General features: G+C 38.4%; 1 protein-coding gene across 1 annotated transcript in view; it reads right to left on the bottom strand.

The window, feature by feature from the left end:
* Positions 1-16,964, bottom strand: part of LOC133524030 (BMP and activin membrane-bound inhibitor homolog) — a 111,121-nt gene that overhangs the window by 14,054 nt on the left and 80,103 nt on the right. The window lies entirely within an intron of this gene.

The following is a 16,964-nucleotide window of genomic DNA, read 5'->3' as shown; positions in this document are numbered from 1 at the left end:
ATTTGCGACAAATGGCTTCCAACGGCTTGGTTGACCTTGCAACCATCCAAGGACGATTTTAGAATCACACCAGCCAAATGTCTCCACTGTATGTTGTTGTAAAGATGTTTTTATTTTTGCCATTAGCTTCGAAAGAAGATGTGCTCCACTTAATTCGAGCTTTGGAAGTGTTAATTGTTTCTTGTGTGAAACGATTTTTGTTTTCGCTGCGACGAGAATTGGTTTTGTTTGATCTTTAATCCGTGCATATACTACACAGGCGTAGGCTTCCAGTGATGCGTCACAGTACCCGTGCAGTTGAATTATGTCATTCTGTTTACATAATAGCCATCTGGGTATTTTACATTCATTAATTAGGTGAATGTCTTCCTGTATTTTGGACCATTCCATGTATATCTCTTCTGGTATAGTTTGATCCCATTGAACGTTTTGTTTCCACACTTTTTGGAATAAAATTTTGAGTTTGGTGCTAAGCGGTGCAAGCCAGCCTAGTGGGTCAAATAGCTTGGAAATGTCTGATAGGAGAATTCTTTTTGTTGGTTTGTTTTTCTGTTTCTCAATTTTACATTGAAATGTAAAAATGTCTTCTGCTGGATTCCAACATAAACCGAGTGTTTTTGATATGTCATCTTGTTTAAAATTTATTAGCAGGTTTTGGTTTTCTTGGTTGTTTTGTATATGTTGCAATACTTCTTGTTTGTTTGAAGACCATTTTCGCAAATTAAATCCTGCTGTTTTTAATAGATCTGTTATGTTGTTAATTATTTTTATAGATTGTTCTATGGAGTGCGCACCATGTACCAGGTCATCCATGTAGAATGATTCTTCCAAGACTTTCGACGCTTCTGGGTAGTTTTCCCGCTCGTCACGTGCTAGGCTCTTTAGCGTCATCATGGCCAAAAAGCTTGCACTTTTTGTTCCGTATGTAACTGTTGTAAGTTGAAATGATCGTAGTGTCCCATCTTCGTCTCTCCAAATGATTTTTTGAAGGGGTTGGTCGTCTTCATGCACTAGGATCTGACGGAACATTTTTTCTAGGTCAGCGCAAAACACAAACTCGTATTGCCTCCATTTTAATAATAGTGTTTGTAAATCTTTTTGTAAATTTGGGCCCCTGTACATTAAGTCGTTTAGTGAGTATCCTGTTGATGTTTTGCTGGAAGCATTATACACGACTCTATACTTGGTAGAAAGTGATTCTGCGCGTTCCACAATGTGATGAGGATAGTAACACTCCACCTTGTTGTTGCTTACGGCAGGTTTCATATGCCCTAAGTCGCTGTATTCCTTCATGAAGGCTTTGTATGCTTCAGCTAGCTTGCTTTGGTTCTGGAGCTTCTTTTCCATGTGCTTGAATTGAGCTATCGCTTTTGTTTTAGAGTCGCCTAACTTTTCTTGAAAGTTTGGTTTCATGGGAATGCGCACTTCGTATCTGTCGTCCACTGTTCTCTTTGTGTTTTCTTCAAAGTGTTTTATGCATTCCAAATCTTCCTGTGACAGATTGCCTTCTTCTGTTATGTCTTCCACTTCCCAAAACTGTTGTATCTCTTCTAAGTTGTTTATGATTATGTTACAATGGTAGGTTTCTAGTTCTTCTTCGTCGTTTCCGCTTAAAAGCCATCCGAGTTGGCTCTCTTGCGCGAGAGGCTGCAACTCATTTTCACCCCTTATTTTACCATCTAAGATTATCTGAGCGTTTATAACTGATCCTAGAAGCAGATCTACTGGACGACTAACGTTGAAGTCTGGGTCGGCCAAGTTAAGATTCCGTATCATGGACCACGAAGGCTTTGAGAATGTTTCGCCCGGTAGGCATTTCACAACTTTGTTCATGATAAAAACTTTCGCATTAAATGTGAAATCATTGTACATCGACTTACATTGTATTTTCAGTTTGCCCTTACAGTCGTTTTCTTTCTCTCCTAATCCATAGATGACGCCAGAACACTTATCTCGTTTTAAGTTAAGTATCTGAGCGGCCCGTTCTGTTATAAGTGAAATTTGGCTTCCTGGGTCTACCAGGGCCCGAAATGTGTGATATGTGCCATCCGCTGCCTGCACTTTCAGTATGGCGGTAGCTAGTAAAGTTTCACAGAATGAAGTCTGTGAAATGTTTGTTACGTATTCCATCTGTTTATTCGAAGTAATTGCATTCGTTGCATATGTTGAGGTCGATGACTGAGTCGCTGTAGTTGCACTTTTTACACACGCCTCGTGTAATAATGTGTTATGTTGACCTGAGCATTTCTGACATGTTTTATTGGAATTGCAAGCATTTCCATTATGACTAAATAAGCAATTTATGCATAACGCGAGTTTATTGACCGTTTGGAATCGTTTTTCCATTGGCATTTGCAGAAATTGTCGACAACTGTATATTCCGTGTGGAAACTTGCACAACGGACATTTGATACTTGAAACGTGCATCGTTTTGGCAATAGTTACATTGCTTTTGCTGGCTCCACTATTGCTGTTGTAATACGGACGATTATTGTATGATTGAATAGGTTTCTTCATGTTGTTAGAAGTCGATGACTGTTGAGAGTTCACTCTGTTGATTGGGGGTTCCTGCTTTCGCCGAGATGTTTCGAGACTTGTAAACTTTCCTTCTAAGAAATCAAAGAAGTCTTTCAGTACCGGTAATTCCCTTGAGTTTTTCAATGACTCTATGTAGTCTTTATGTGTTTCAGAGTCGAGCTTTTGAGTTAAAATATAAACTATCAATGGATCCCACGTACTAATGTTTACCCCTAAATTTTTAACTGCATGCAGGCACTCCGTCGCCGTGTCATGTAGTTTCTTTATTTGGGCTAATGTTTGCTGTTGCATGCTAGGGAGCATGTGCGGGTTCGGGTTCGCGTTGAGTGTTAAAAGTCAGAAAGAAAGTAGCGAAAATGTTTATTAATTGTTATTATATGAATGTTAATGTTATGAATGTTAAATGAATGCCCCCGGCCGCGATGGAACCTAAAGGTACACTAAAAATGGGTTAAAGTAAATTGTTGCTTTACGCGTGTTTTGCTGACAGCGCATGCACGCGCCGCACGAGGCTATAAACGTGTTGAAGGTGCAATGCACCGAACATCTTGCGGGGGGCAAACGATAAGATGAGATGAGAATGTTAAAATAATGATACAAGGTGATTGTACAATCGTTTTAAAACTAGAATGTTATTCATTAAATGATATGTTTTTTAAAATTGGGGAGCTTCCCCTGTCCATATGTTTCGTTCCACTCATCTCGCGTGTATGACATGTTAGCACTCGCGCACTATTTATTTCTCCTTCACTGACACTTTTCGCGCGATTTCGCGCACTCACACTACACTTATCATCCCTAAAGGTTGTGTCACCGGTGCTGGTGCGACGTGCACTGCACGGCGTGGAGGCTGCACTCGCGCTCGCGCTCGCTCGGGGCGGCGGCGGCGGCGGCGGCGGCTGATTCGGTCGGCGTCTCTCGAAAATGTTATCCGATGCTGCTGCTTCCTCTGGATTTGTTGGGTTTGGCGGAGCTCTTAGAAGCCTCCGTTGGCACCGTTTTTTCCGCCAAATTAGTATAATTGCCATGATGACCATTGTGATCCAAAGGCAGTATATGGCAGTGTAGTGGTGTACATCATGTATAGAATAGTTGTTTTCGTCAGGTAGTTGACTTTCTTTTAGCGCTTTTATTTTTTCTTGTATGTTTTTATCTTCGTTTCTTTCCATAAAGTTCAAGCTGTTGTTTTCGAATTTTTCGACTGTAATGTTTAATATGTGGTTTATTGGGTCGATTTCTGGTGTAGGTATGTTGTATTTTAAATCTGCTTTACTTTGCATATTCATATGCGTGTGAATTGCAAAGTTATCTGTTTTTACAATGCAATTCTCTTCGATATAAATAATGTTAGCGCGTGTCAATGTTTGTGCCGTAACTCGATCTGTGCATATTGTTCGAAACTGACACCGATCGCAACAAAAATATAAGTAATAATTTGGCTTGGTTAAACTAATCCACTTGTTCTGGCACGCGGCTATGCTTGTTTTGCATTTTAAATTCTCCTTTTCGTCCTTTATACACAAATCCTGGTCGGTGTTCATTTTGTATATAGGGACCTTTAGCGGGCACATATAGGTAAACGTGTCTCGTAAGATACAAACTTCGAGATCTTTTTCCTGTAATGGCATGTATGTGTCTTTTTGAAGGTTCATTGCTACGTATTTTTCTATGGGGATAATGGATATCATATTTCTGTCTGAGCTATGCGGGACCGGAATAATGTCATAAAGATCGTAACGATCACGAGTTATTAATGGAATGCGAATCTCAAATATCATATATTGGTCAGTCATTCTTGCTTTAACTTTTAATACTTGGTAGATTTTTTGAAGGTTTGTTTGTCGATAGACCGAATAGAGATAGATCGAAGGTATTGTCGATTGGTAGGGTAAGGTCGCTTAGAAGCTGACCGGATATAATGTTTAATTCTTTTTGTAGTTGCTCGGGGCTAATAATATGTATGTTCATTTTATCATTGTAAATGTTAGTTATGGTCTCTAATAACATGTCTTGAATTGTTTTAAGGTGGTTTAATAAATTATTTGCAGCCATGGCCACGACTGTAAATTGAGATATGCTCTCTGCGGCTGTAATTTCTTTCTCTATTGCAGTGGTGTGGTTTTCTAAAGAAAGTAAATGTTGGTGTATTAATTTGTGTTGCTTTTGTATTGTATCTTTCGTTCTCAGTAGCATGTTATATTCGGCTTCTACGATTGATGTTTGATTTTTCCACATTGTGACGAGGTGTTTTTCGTTTGTTCTGATAAGACTTATATCTTTATGGTATTGTTGAGCGAATCTGTCATCTAAGACTCCGAATAAAGTATTCGCCAGGTTCCCGACACCGTTGACAAATCCCCGTCTCTTGCGTGTCTGCTGTTTCAGCTGATGTCTGGATAATACTTTATTGTAATGTTGCAGCTCATTGTATGAATGCCGTAGTTGTAGAAGGATGACGTCACAGTGTGAAAGGCTTCTTACTTGTTTACAAATAGTTTCCAATTGTTCGTTGTACTTTTTGTATGCGGATACTCCTTCCCAGAAAGGGCTCATGTCGTAGTACGCAATTAGCTTCCAGTCGTCTCTAATTAGCTGCATTGTTCCTAGTTTATCGAAGTACAACCCTTGACCCTCGTTAATAGGTGTCATTCTGACACAATTTCCAGCTGTCAAAAATGTGAGGAAATAAAATAGCATCATCAACATGGTTGCCATGTACCCCCGTTTGGCTGTTTTTTTTGTTTTTGATCGCTTCAGGGAATTTTGTTCGGCTGGTTGATTCTCTGGTTTAGACTTTTCCAGGGGCAAGAGAGATAGTTTTACTATGGGTCTTTTGAGTATTCCCTTTTCTGTTTTTAATGTTACGACTCTCACATATCCGTCTTGACCCACGTGCACGTCGATTACTCGCCCTAGCGCCCATTTTCCTGCCGGCTAATTATCTTCGTGTATGACCACTATATCTCCTATTTCTAGGTTTTTCTGAGGATCGCACCATTTCTGTCTTGCTGTAAGTAGGCTTAAGTACTCAGACCTCCACCTTTTCCAAATGTCACTGAATATTTTTTGTGTCAAATTCCATTTCGTGCGTGCGTCCTCGTATGTTTCCATTATAGTGACTCCTGCTCTACCTTGTAAGAAGTGAGCTGGGGTCAGTGTATTTAGGTCATCAATGTTTTCGGTTAGGGGGCATAGTGGGCGGGAATTTAGACAAGCTTCCAGTTGGGCCAAAACTGTTGCGTACTGTTCGTAAGTAAGTTTTTGTTCACCCACTACCCGTTTTAAATGGTGTTTGAGGCTTCTGACTGCTCTTTCCCAGAGCCCGCCAGCGCTGGGCCAGGACGGGGCATTAAAATGCCACTCGATTTCCATTTCGGCGATTTTTGCTAAGAAGTTATCGTCGAATGTGTTTTGAATTTCATTCCACTGTTGTTTCAAAATGTTGTTCGCGCCTACGAAGTTGGTTCCTTGATCAGAGTATAGATGCTTTGGGGCTCCTTTTCTGGCGGCCATCCTCCTTAGAGCTGCCAGGAATGCTGAGCTTGTTAGTTCTGTTACAAGCTCTAAGTGTACTGCTTTTGTGACCATGCAGATGAAAACGGCAACGTAACCTTTCAACGTTCTGCTTCCACGCGCCTTGCTTGTTTTTATGTCAACAAATCCTGTGTAATCGACTCCGGTGTGAAAAAATGGTTTTGCTTCGTTAACACGGGCGGCAGGAAGATCGCCCATCAGTTGATATTGTTTTTTCCCATCAATTTTTTGGCACTTGACGCATTTTCGAACTTGTTGTTTGACTCTATTGTTTCCGCCCATCACCCAGTACTCTTCTCGCAGCTTGCTTGAAGTGAGCTTGGCACCTCCGTGAAGTGTCATCAGGTGGGCGTGTTCTATGAGTAATGTAGCAAGACGTGATTCCTTGGGAATGATTTTTGGATGTTTCATCTCGTAAGGTAAATGCGCTTCTTCGAGGCGACCTCCAACTCGAAGGATATCGTTGCTGTCTATGAAAGGGTACAATGTGAAAAGTTTGCTTCTTGTTTCAACTTTATTGTGCGTACGTAAGTGTTCAATGTCCTCTCCTAATTCGTTGTTTTGTACACATTTTATTATAGCCAATTTAGCTTTTCTCAACTCCTGTAATGTGAGATAGCTTGGTAAGCGTTGTCGCTTTAAAGTAAATGCCCTCAATATGTAGGCTACGATTCGTGTTACTTTTGTAAAAGAATTATATTTTTCTAATAAATTGTATATGATATCATGTTTGTTATTGTTTTGAGCTATATTCGACGCATATGATTTTTTCTCCTCTTCTGTTGTAGTATATGTTGGTTTTTGAGAACGTTCAAGTTCTGGCTGGAAATCAGCTAACCAAGTCGGCCCTGACCACCATAGAGAGTTGTCTTTTAATTGAGATGCTGTTTGTCCTCTGCTTGCAGCATCCGCGGGATTCTCTTGTGATTTTACATAGCGCCATTGTTCTTCGGGCATCACCTGCTTTATTTGTTGTACGCGATTTGCGACAAATGGCTTCCAACGGCTTGGTTGACCTTGCAACCATCCAAGGACGATTTTAGAATCACACCAGCCAAATGTCTCCACTGTATGTTGTTGTAAAGATGTTTTTATTTTTGCCATTAGCTTCGAAAGAAGATGTGCTCCACTTAATTCGAGCTTTGGAAGTGTTAATTGTTTCTTGTGTGAAACGATTTTTGTTTTCGCTGCGACGAGAATTGGTTTTGTTTGATCTTTAATCCGTGCATATACTACACAGGCGTAGGCTTCCAGTGATGCGTCACAGTACCCGTGCAGTTGAATTATGTCATTCTGTTTACATAATAGCCATCTGGGTATTTTACATTCATTAATTAGGTGAATGTCTTCCTGTATTTTGGACCATTCCATGTATATCTCTTCTGGTATAGTTTGATCCCATTGAACGTTTTGTTTCCACACTTTTTGGAATAAAATTTTGAGTTTGGTGCTAAGCGGTGCAAGCCAGCCTAGTGGGTCAAATAGCTTGGAAATGTCTGATAGGAGAATTCTTTTTGTTGGTTTGTTTTTCTGTTTCTCAATTTTACATTGAAATGTAAAAATGTCTTCTGCTGGATTCCAACATAAACCGAGTGTTTTTGATATGTCATCTTGTTTAAAATTTATTAGCAGGTTTTGGTTTTCTTGGTTGTTTTGTATATGTTGCAATACTTCTTGTTTGTTTGAAGACCATTTTCGCAAATTAAATCCTGCTGTTTTTAATAGATCTGTTATGTTGTTAATTATTTTTATAGATTGTTCTATGGAGTGCGCACCATGTACCAGGTCATCCATGTAGAATGATTCTTCCAAGACTTTCGACGCTTCTGGGTAGTTTTCCCGCTCGTCACGTGCTAGGCTCTTTAGCGTCATCATGGCCAAAAAGCTTGCACTTTTTGTTCCGTATGTAACTGTTGTAAGTTGAAATGATCGTAGTGTCCCATCTTCGTCTCTCCAAATGATTTTTTGAAGGGGTTGGTCGTCTTCATGCACTAGGATCTGACGGAACATTTTTTCTAGGTCAGCGCAAAACACAAACTCGTATTGCCTCCATTTTAATAATAGTGTTTGTAAATCTTTTTGTAAATTTGGGCCCCTGTACATTAAGTCGTTTAGTGAGTATCCTGTTGATGTTTTGCTGGAAGCATTATACACGACTCTATACTTGGTAGAAAGTGATTCTGCGCGTTCCACAATGTGATGAGGATAGTAACACTCCACCTTGTTGTTGCTTACGGCAGGTTTCATATGCCCTAAGTCGCTGTATTCCTTCATGAAGGCTTTGTATGCTTCAGCTAGCTTGCTTTGGTTCTGGAGCTTCTTTTCCATGTGCTTGAATTGAGCTATCGCTTTTGTTTTAGAGTCGCCTAACTTTTCTTGAAAGTTTGGTTTCATGGGAATGCGCACTTCGTATCTGTCGTCCACTGTTCTCTTTGTGTTTTCTTCAAAGTGTTTTATGCATTCCAAATCTTCCTGTGACAGATTGCCTTCTTCTGTTATGTCTTCCACTTCCCAAAACTGTTGTATCTCTTCTAAGTTGTTTATGATTATGTTACAATGGTAGGTTTCTAGTTCTTCTTCGTCGTTTCCGCTTAAAAGCCATCCGAGTTGGCTCTCTTGCGCGAGAGGCTGCAACTCATTTTCACCCCTTATTTTACCATCTAAGATTATCTGAGCGTTTATAACTGATCCTAGAAGCAGATCTACTGGACGACTAACGTTGAAGTCTGGGTCGGCCAAGTTAAGATTCCGTATCATGGACCACGAAGGCTTTGAGAATGTTTCGCCCGGTAGGCATTTCACAACTTTGTTCATGATAAAAACTTTCGCATTAAATGTGAAATCATTGTACATCGACTTACATTGTATTTTCAGTTTGCCCTTACAGTCGTTTTCTTTCTCTCCTAATCCATAGATGACGCCAGAACACTTATCTCGTTTTAAGTTAAGTATCTGAGCGGCCCGTTCTGTTATAAGTGAAATTTGGCTTCCTGGGTCTACCAGGGCCCGAAATGTGTGATATGTGCCATCCGCTGCCTGCACTTTCAGTATGGCGGTAGCTAGTAAAGTTTCACAGAATGAAGTCTGTGAAATGTTTGTTACGTATTCCATCTGTTTATTCGAAGTAATTGCATTCGTTGCATATGTTGAGGTCGATGACTGAGTCGCTGTAGTTGCACTTTTTACACACGCCTCGTGTAATAATGTGTTATGTTGACCTGAGCATTTCTGACATGTTTTATTGGAATTGCAAGCATTTCCATTATGACTAAATAAGCAATTTATGCATAACGCGAGTTTATTGACCGTTTGGAATCGTTTTTCCATTGGCATTTGCAGAAATTGTCGACAACTGTATATTCCGTGTGGAAACTTGCACAACGGACATTTGATACTTGAAACGTGCATCGTTTTGGCAATAGTTACATTGCTTTTGCTGGCTCCACTATTGCTGTTGTAATACGGACGATTATTGTATGATTGAATAGGTTTCTTCATGTTGTTAGAAGTCGATGACTGTTGAGAGTTCACTCTGTTGATTGGGGGTTCCTGCTTTCGCCGAGATGTTTCGAGACTTGTAAACTTTCCTTCTAAGAAATCAAAGAAGTCTTTCAGTACCGGTAATTCCCTTGAGTTTTTCAATGACTCTATGTAGTCTTTATGTGTTTCAGAGTCGAGCTTTTGAGTTAAAATATAAACTATCAATGGATCCCACGTACTAATGTTTACCCCTAAATTTTTAACTGCATGCAGGCACTCCGTCGCCGTGTCATGTAGTTTCTTTATTTGGGCTAATGTTTGCTGTTGCATGCTAGGGAGCCCAAATAGTATGTTCATGTGAGAGTTAAATATTAATTTAGTGTTATTGTATCGATTGTTAAGAATCTCCCAGCAAACTACATAATTATCCGAACTTATCTGAAGATGTTGAATTAGACGCTCTGCTTCTCCCTTCACTTTTGACTTCAAAAATTGCATTTTTTGAGCGTTCGATAAGGCCGAATTATTGTGAATTGCTTCACTGAATAAATCTTTGAAAGACACCCATGAATTATAATTTCCGTAAAACGTAGGGATGTCTAAAACTGGTGTAGATTTAACTTTATGTTTTACAGACCATACTTTTTTATTAATGTTTTTCTTCATCATGTTGTAGGTTTTTTCATGCTTGTTGAACGTATCTTCATACGCTGTATCACTTTGGGAGTCCTCGCTTTCCATTTCCCAATGCAATGTATCGATAACTGACCAACGAGCCTCCAATGTTTTGAGAGCGTCCTCGAGCTCCCACTTCTCTGTTAATTGGTCAATCTGAATGTTATTCACGGTCCGCGCAAAGGCTTTTAAGTTAGCTTGTTGTTTTCGCATCAATTCGTCCATCTTACTTTCTGTCCCCCTCTGCTGTTTGTTACCTCCAACTTCGGTGACGGATGCTGGTTGATCATCCTTTGCAGATGTGTCAGCCTGGTCCTTGTTGAGAGTTGTAGACGTGTTTGCTTCTGATGGGTTGAGGTCGGTCTTAGATTCAATGCTCTTTTCCAACAATGCTTGATACCCTGCTGTTAGCTTCTTGTGGAAAGTAGAATATGTTTCCTTAGCGCTCTCATAAATCCTGTTAGTAAAGTACGAATTAGACCGACTCTCTACCATACTTATCTGCTCATGGTTAAACTGGAACTCGTTCCATAATTCGTTTAACGTATCTAAACGCGTTTTAAAATATTCAAGCTTCGTCTTCCTATCCGAACTATCTTTTTTAAAGTTAGAGAAAGACGCCTCAATAAGCCGCTGTATCTCTCCTTGACGTTGAATGTAAGCCATCTTGATCGACGAAGGTTAAGTAAAATAAGGAAAGATCTTACTTGAATATCTCTTAGCGCTGCTCTGTTACTGCCAATACCACCACTGTTGCTGTTGAGACTCTGCTACTCCTCTCCTTCAAACGCTGCAACCCTCACTCGTTGTTTTAAAAAGTTCGTTCACCTCACACGACTATCAACCACAGTATCAAAACGCGCGAGATCCGGCTCGAAGGACCATGTGCGGGTACGGGTTCGCGTTGAGTGTTAAAAGTCAGAAAGAAAGTAGCGAAAATGTTTATTAATTGTTATTATATGAATGTTAATGTTATGAATGTTAAATGAATGCCCCCGGCCGCGATGGAACCTAAAGGTACACTAAAAATGGGTTAAAGTAAATTGTTGCTTTACGCGTGTTTTGCTGACAGCGCATGCACGCGCCGCACGAGGCTATAAACGTGTTGAAGGTGCAATGCACCGAACACTTAGCAATAAGCAATTTCGAATAGTATGTGATTTAAAATATATTGAATAGTACCACGGAATGTCGACAATATGAAAACTCGTTGAAATCATCAAACCTACAAAGCTTCGTGATTATCGTTTCTCAAATTTAACTCGTCTTCGTCAGAAAAACCACCCAAAGCAAAACCGATTACAATAATTACTTGCAGTTATTACGTTTCGTTTGGTTCCGCCAAATTTATGATTGAAATATCAACCTTAAGTTTGTAACAATATGATTCGTTATTTCAACCAGTGAACTGTCACGAAAAGATAAAACAATTGTTTATTTTAAGTGTCGAAATTGTTTAATTTATTTACATAAGCGTGAGAACAGAGTCCGTGAGTGGTTTGCGAACGAAATGGTCAATTTGTATGCGTTGGCGCGGCGCCTGTCAAAATCTTGCGTTCCCGGTCGAAAAGGGCGCAAGTGAAAATACTAAGGAATTTCAACTCTTTTCCTTTAGGATCCTAAAAGTAAACAGTTTCAGTTTTTCATGGACTTATTGTTATTGCCTTTTGAGTGGTTGTTAAATATTTACATAATTATGTAAGTTTTTTTCAATGTTTGTTAAGACTATGTATCTGTTTCTCGGTTTATGTTTTCGGTAATGGAGTTCAAAGTACGAGGACATTAGTCCAATAAGTATTAACAATAAAGGCCATGCGCATCTATTTTACTTATACTGGGCCCATCCATTAGTATGATTCTTAAGAAAACGACAAATAAAAAAATAGGAAAAAAATATAAGACGGAAAATAAATGTAGAAACATTTAGGCTAGGAGGTCAGCGATAATAGTTTAATATGCGGGAAATTTAAATTGTATTTAAAGTACTTCAAGTACGGGCGGCCTTTCATAAAACTTAGTAACTTCTTACTAAACTCTGTTAAATTTCGTCTTGTTCTAACAAACTGAAATGTCAAAATGACAAAGGGATATCTATCATCAGCGGTTTGTTATATTTGACAAACGATTATGAATAATGCCAATGTCATTGCTAAGTCAGTGCAAACTTAGATTAGACGGAATCTATCATATCCAATATGTATGTTAGACTGATCTAGTTTGGTCATCTTTGAAAAGCATTAATTTCAAATTCAAAGAATCAGCGATGTTCTCGTGGGAACTGAACTATTCGCGGTTTATTTTTTATTTTTTTAGTAATCCATTAGAATTTTTCAGATTACTGTCAAAGATAGCTTCCGTGTCGGCGAATTCTTGGTCTAGGAATGCTGTTTCGTTGAATATTGGGGCGTATAAGCGGCCGTCGTTATCCTCAAGAACTTGCAGATATTTAAAGAAAGCTCGGGATGATATTTAATTATTTATGATTTATACAAAACGTATCTTATAGATACCCTTTTATGGCATTTTGCGCTAAATGTTATACATTGTATTGTCAACATGTTTTTGTCATCCGTGTTTGTTTTGTCATAAATAAATGTATTTTCTTCTTTTCTTCTTCTTCTATACGCTAAAATAGAGCCAGCAAATCTACGCGCCTTGCTTGAAAATATTGTTGTAAGTTCCTCTATAATAATGCATGTATCCTAATGTAAAATCATTCAACAACTATGATGTATGGTTACGTTACGAGCCCGTCGGTCATGTCCGCGTAGGAATTTTTGGATTTTGTGGGATGTGAATTATTTAAACTATCTTCTCTAAAATGGATATTTATGCCTCAGGCTGTAAATATATCATGTAATACATGCTCTCATCGTAAGTCTACACTATAATAACTTCAACAAATCACAAAACCGTGTTATTACAAAAATGCAAGTCCCGCATACAGAACCTTATCGGAACAAGGGAAAATACCGACGAAAAATTTAATCAACATGAGATTCCAAAGGAATACAATTAATCAAATAAAAGATGATCTTTGGAGATACAGTCCAGCTCCAGAACTAGAAGGTCCTAACTAGGAAGGCCTTCTACTAAAGGTAGACGTTTTGGAAACGGAAGATAAGAACAAATAAAGAAGACAATGGGCCGACCGCATTGAGACGTGACTCTGCAAAGGAACCTTTTTTTTGGAAGACAAAAAATACCATCGGAAATTCGAATTTAAGTATATTCTGCCAGTAGGCTTTAAAGAAATCCTTTAGAGGCTCTTTAAAGTCAATCGTGCTTTAAAAACAGGCACATCGCTAAATAACAAAAATAATAAATAAATAAATAATCCTTTGTGTGAGGCTGCTCTGTTGTACAAATACTTTACTGATAATGGTCCTGACATTAAAGAAATAAAGAATAATCATGATAATAAAAATGAATTCATAATTATTTGTATAACCATTTAAACAAACAAACACTACCTAATAAAGGAATGACATTATAAACAGTGCGTGTAAATAGATCATCAATTCATCAATCATATCTAGATGACGCATTTATTTCATCATTTTGTAGTCATTCTAGTTTTTGCTATAGCTTGTTGATATTTAAAAGTTTTTCACCATCTAAAGGACCTCTAAAATGACTGTCTGAACTGTATGAGCGCATGTATAATTAGTGACGGCTTGTCTGCCTTGTGCATGTTACAAGTACATGTTACAAGCCTTAATAGCTTGTCTGTTGTCACTTGAACTGAATTAGTTTTAATGACAGGGACATTAAAAATGCTTTAGTTATGTAACGGAACGTCGGGTTTGTTGTTGAAAACATTACTGACAGCAGGATAACTTGGGCGTTAATGAATAAAATTATATAACCATTAAATTGATAGCCAGCACTTTGAATAGTTGAAACACGAGTAAATATTTCAAAAGTATTTAAGGAAATTGTACTTTAAAGGGCCGAACTCTTTGGGATGAATTAATATGGCCAAAGTCTTCGCAAATTTCTGTGTCCTTTTCCAAAAATACAATGTCCAATGTTTCCATTTCTATGCCTGAAACCTCGGTGGTAAGTATGCCGATGACGATCATCTAAGAGATCTGAATTATGTTCTGATTATTGAGTCACTATTGATTGGCAAATTGGTCCGAACGAATTATCAGAAACGCAAAAGGATCAAGGCGAACATTAAATAAATTCGAGAGACCCCAAAAAAAGAACCCTAATGCAGCCCGCGGCCTCCAATCATCCGAGAACATGCAACGTAAAAAACGCATAAAACGATGCATGAGTAAACATTAAAAAGGCAGGAATTAAGGTTTTGTTTTAATAACATGACTGAGAACGTCGGGATTGTTCCAGTTTAATATCGCGAAAAATCGTCGGAAGAAACGCGACGTGGTACTGGACTTTTTTTATTCGTTGCGTGCAGAGGTTTTTATATTATTGAGTGGTTTACGTTCTCGTTAGTTTTATTTAACATTAATTAATATTCCATTAAGCTGCGACTTCAATGAACTTTTATCATCTGTTACAAGTGAATAGGCAGATGTTGATAGCAAAATAATTATTAAAATGGCTGTTTAAACCATTTTTAATAAAGTAACAGGAGATTAAAAGTATTTAACGACAATGATAAAGCGATCGGTTTACTTGCAAACAAAAAAAAATAACCCTCATTAAGAGCACTCGATTCGTGTAGATAAGAAAGTATCTTTAGCGTAAATAAATAAAAAGCGCGGGAGATAAGATTGGCGTACATTTTAATGCCAATTAAAAGCTATATTGAAATGGCGTTACATTTAAAATAAGAAAGGAAGTTAAATTTAATCAAGATTAGAACTGAGAACAAAGACATCGTAATAGAGATATGAAATTCCGAGAAAGTATTGATAAAGTCTAATCTACATATTGAAAATACCTAAATCCTGGTTGTGACATCTGATATTAGGAGAATGTCAAATGACTAACGCAACGCAATCCAACAAACAATGAGGTTAAGTGCAATTTGCATTGGACGTAGCATGTCTAATACCTACTTGTGTTAGAACTTTCGTATTGCAATCACTGTAAGTGATTCAGCAGATCATTGCTGGACCAACTGATCCTACGTAGTAAAATTAACACTGTTTGTCCATCTTGCATGTGTGCTGCTCTAATTTCAGTCTTATCCATTCAATAGCAAAAGATACATATATGTGAGTAAGATGCTTAAAAATACTTAGAGGATTTAACAACTGGAGACGCCTTGTCTGTAATTTTCTCTACAAAACAGTCTGCCGATTTTTGCGGTGCAGGTTAAATGTAGACGTACAAATAGCCATGTCAGATACACGTCAGTCCATACAAAACATATGACCATTAGCCGAGGTTTTCGTCAGAGGAGTAAGCTCTTAAAGGCGACTCCAGTTATTAAATCTTCCAAGCAAAAATATGATAAAGCGCATTCAGATGTTCCTGATGCTCAAAGTTCTTCGAGATCGAGTTTTGGGCATATTATATCGAAGTTAGATGTACGTGACCAGTCCTTCCTTTGCCTTTTCAGCTCTAGCCTTTCAAGCTACGCTATCTATGTAAATGTTCATAATAGTGTATGAATCTTTGTCCTCGTTCATCGATAAGGCGGAGGTCAGGATCCCAGATAGCGCAGCTGCGCGGCCGCTGACCCGCGTTTAAATCTGCCACTCGATAATAAATATTGATTCTCTTTTTCATCAGAAGCGTGAGAGAATCTTCTCGTGTCTCGATCATGCATAACGAATATGCAATCCACTTTAGGTTTTCTGTGTTTCGTGATTTCGTCGATTTTTTTCTAAGTTCATTAACTGTAAATCATTTCAAGGAAAACAACTGAGAGACATACGATACATGAATCAAAAAAATATTTCCACTGTTTAAGTCCAATTAAAATACGAAAAACTGCAATTTCGAAAACTGGTCTACTTGAAAGAAAATCAGAGGAACATAGAACCCCCTCCTTTTTAAACTACTAATGCGAATTCCTTGTACATTCCTTAAATTGTTCGATAACAAAACACGGTCATTACACAAGCATCAAGAACAAGACAACGTCCATTTAATTCACCATTACGGTCGTCCAGAGCACGGACATGACATAATCGGGCGCGGGACGATCTTGATGCCTTTTGGAGAGGCCTTTGTGCGGTAATGTGCTGGAACTGCATCACAAATGAAACGGTAATTAAGTATTATGATAGAAATTAAATAAGCTAATAAGGAGTAAGATGTGTTTTGATTGAAAAGTTACTGATGATTACATGGCCTGCAAATAAATCTATGCTTCTCTTCAACTAAGAAAGCGTTCATAAAAAACAATCGAATTGACCTAAATAATCTATAATTTCAGTTATGGATGGGGAAAAAAGTTAAAATAAACAATTGGACTTAGAACGCGATTACTACGTGCCATTTGTCTTAGTTCGTAGGCTTTTATACGCTCTAAATCGCCATACATAAAGCTCGCTCGCCAGTTGAATGCAGCTATTATAAGCAAGAATTTCAATTTTAAAATCGAAATGTTAACGAAGACCGCCGATCGTTAGCGAAGATAATGGCCGAGATTGCCAAAAAGGTATAAAAATGTTTAAAACAAATAAAAGCGGGCATGTGCCGGAGTTGAGACGGTGAAGTATTCCTGATTTAGGGAGCGTTAGACGCACATGAACCAGTATAACTGATCCGTAGCGAATATAAGCATTTAGAGACTGCACTTATGTTGGTAG

This window comes from Cydia pomonella, chromosome 13 (assembly GCF_033807575.1).
Source record: "Cydia pomonella isolate Wapato2018A chromosome 13, ilCydPomo1, whole genome shotgun sequence".
Lineage (NCBI taxonomy): Eukaryota > Metazoa > Arthropoda > Insecta > Lepidoptera > Tortricidae > Cydia > Cydia pomonella.
Note: the sequence above shows the minus strand (reverse complement) of the source record. Positions and strands in the feature narration are given on the sequence as shown.